This window comes from Aedes aegypti, unplaced genomic scaffold, assembly GCF_002204515.2.
Source record: "Aedes aegypti strain LVP_AGWG unplaced genomic scaffold, AaegL5.0 Primary Assembly AGWG_AaegL5_hic_scaff_162_PBJ_arrow, whole genome shotgun sequence".
In the NCBI taxonomy this organism is placed as follows: domain Eukaryota; kingdom Metazoa; phylum Arthropoda; class Insecta; order Diptera; family Culicidae; genus Aedes; species Aedes aegypti.
In genome coordinates, this window is record NW_018735084.1 from 2,598 (window position 1) to 5,666 (window position 3,069).

General features: G+C 38.9%; 1 long non-coding RNA gene across 1 annotated transcript; it reads right to left on the reverse strand.

Moving 5' to 3' along the window:
- Nucleotides 1–374: 374 nt before the first annotated feature.
- On the reverse strand, nucleotides 375–1,191 carry LOC110680591. The gene is made up of 2 exons (XR_002502937.1): nucleotides 786–1,191; nucleotides 375–717 (listed from the first exon to the last, which is right to left on the reverse strand). It is a non-coding gene; the product is annotated as an uncharacterized LOC110680591 (long non-coding RNA).
- Between the last annotated feature and the right edge of the window lie 1,878 nt (nucleotides 1,192–3,069).

A 3,069-nucleotide genomic window follows, 5' to 3' on the forward strand; every position in this document is an offset into this window, starting at 1 on the left:
ATCAAATGGTGCATAAACCATCCATTTTTTAACCAATTTATTGTAACGCAAACAGTTCAAAAACAGTTTAACTGTATAGTTGCAATGCAAACCAATAAGGTATATGTAATAATTGATTTATGGTGTGTTATAGTATTTTGACCATTTACTATTCTGTCTTGTTATGTTTATACAATAAGAGTATAATTGATATTTAAATAAAATAAGATAAAATGTAACAAGTAAATACGTGTATGCTAGTCTTAATTGAGTAGAAAAATTGCATGTAATTTTAACTATTTTTTTGTACTACACGTGTTACTTTTTTCGTTGTCTTATTCAAAGCCCAATAAAAACGTAGTGTATTATTCGAAAAATAAATAAATATAAAAACATTTTTTCGTCACTCAATTGTATTACACAATAACTAGAACTATTTACATTATCGAACTGTAAAGTTTTTTTCTCAAACTATGTTGAATTATTTTTCCGGATGGATGGAGAAATTGAAACTGTCGTCATTTCGAACGCTGTGATCCATACAGTTCTAATCAACTCCCCCCGGATTTCACTCAAATTTGACTGCCACACTGATGGTTGGATCGAGTAAAGCCGAAATATCTGCGTGGATTTTGCTGACTAGGAACACTCGGCTGTGATCATTTTCAGCATTCTGCGGAAGCGGCACTGTTTTTGGTTGAATCGAGTCCACTGTATTCTGGAGTTTTAGAAAATATTCTGCAAAGAAAGCGACACTAAGACGATAAGTTTGAAGGAAAAACAAAAACATGTATCGTTGTGCCTACCTTTTGCAAAGATATCCAAAGCAGAAGCAACACATCATTTATTAGCAAGGAACCGAAAAGTTTTAATGGCAAACTGACGATTAAATAAAAAAAATCTTGCAGGCACAATAATTGTCTAGATTTTTGAAACTTTTAAACAATATTTTGGCTCGCTTGTGATTTTAGAGCTTCACTTTGTTTTGACAGACAGACAGAAGCGAACTTGCTTTGTGAATACCAACACTATTTTGTGCTAACGTTTGCCAAACTGTTGGAAAACAGTTTCATTTAGTTAAATAGATTAGTGTATGTGTGTTATTTCAACCCGTTTGCCGTATGGTGATTTTATTTTGCAACCGTATCCATCGAATTTTTATCGCAATATCATTCAACCGAATCGGAGCAACATGATACATTGTAATTCTTCTTCTTCTTCTTTCTGGCGTTACGTCCCCACTGGGACAGAGCCTGCTTCTCAGCTTAGTGTTCTAATGAGCACTTCCACAGTTATTAACTGAGAGCTTACTATGCCAATGACCATTTTTGCATGTGTATATCGTGTGGCAGGTACGAAGATACTCTATACCCAGGGAAGTCGAGAAAATTTCCAACCCGAAAAGATCCTCGACCGGTGGGATTCGAACCCACGACCCTCAGCTTGGTCTTGCTGAATAGCTGCGCCACAGACAAACAGACGTCACACTCTCATCGCTGTCCATCGACCAACTTTCAAACGATCGATTCAAATTTTGGGTAGGTGGTCAATCGACCACCCGCAGCGCTCGCGTCGTTTTTGTTCGTGTTTGACGTTTACACACTACCGCCACCTTTTGGTCCATCGGCCAACTACAGTGTTTTTAGCATTGGGCGTACATGATTTCGCGACTATGATTTTGATCGAGATTTGTTCTAAGTGTTACGTCTGTTTCTCTGTGGCTGCGCGTTTACCGTTACGGTTATCTGGGCCCCGATACATTGTAATTATTTGGGGTAAATTGTTCAAACCGTTAATTATTGTATGAAGCTCGATGATTCATACTGTCCAACATAAAAGCAACTGTTCAAGATATACTAACCTTAACCGTAATGAGAAATTTACTGTTTGGAATGTGAGTGAAATTGTATTTTTTTATGCGGGTCTGCACCACTAATGCTGATATAAGACCACGTGAGAAACGTCAGTTGTTTTCGCCAGGTTTTTAGGGCGAATATTTTGTGCTTTCGCGTATTGCGATTTTTTTTACCACTTATGGTGATAAGCACCAACGAGGTTAATACCAGATTTAATCTGGATTTTCACAAATCCTAAATTATTATCCTAAAGCACGCAGCCACGTGCGTCTGTGTGCGTGTGAGAAAGAGGAGCAAAAATGAAGCTTGAAAAATGACATTTCTCATTGTAGAAGGAGTTGAGTAGGCGACGAAAAACTTGTACATAGCAACCAAGTCTTGTTGATCAAGTTAACACAGACAATGTCATGTATGAGTATAAATAGAGGAGAGCTCAATAAAGTTATTCATTCGTTGTTTGACCATTGAACAGTTAACAAGTTGTTTCAATTCGATCTACGACATCTAAACCTACCAAGAGGTTATGGGCCTTTAAGAAACTAAAATTTGGATTTTCAATTCTGAAGAACTCTGAATTTAAAGATTGGTCGGAACTTTGGATCTGTTTTCAAGATGGACGCTAGCAAGGTCATGATGGAACGTCTGAATAACGCCAATTATGAAGCTTGGAGATTCAGAATTGAAATGCTCCTGATTCGTGAAGGATTGTGGAAGCACATCTCGGAGGAGGTACCCAATCCGGTCACAAGCGAATGGAAGCAAGGGGACGATAAGGCCAGGGCGACTATTGCTCTTTTCGTCGAGGACAACCAATATCCGATTATCCGGGATTGCAAGACTTCGAGAGAAACTTGGGAAGTTCTGAAGAAGCATCACCAGAGTGTGTCTCTCACATCTCGGGTTACGTTATTGAAGCGGATTTGCCAGTTACAGTTCCGGGATGGTGACGACATGGAACAACATCTCCAAGAAATGGAACGGCTCTTCTCCCGCCTATCTAACGCTGGCCAGAAGCTAGATTCTCAGTTAATGGTCGCGATGGTATTGAGAAGTCTACCAGAATCATACGACACTCTCACGACGGCTCTTGAAAGTCGCTCAGATGATGAGTTAACTATGGATTTGGTGAAGTGCAAATTGATGGACGAATCCATGAAACGTAGAAAATATCCGTCACGGGGAGAATCTTTATTGCGCGTCGAATCCTCGAAGAAGCAGATTCTTTGCCATAACT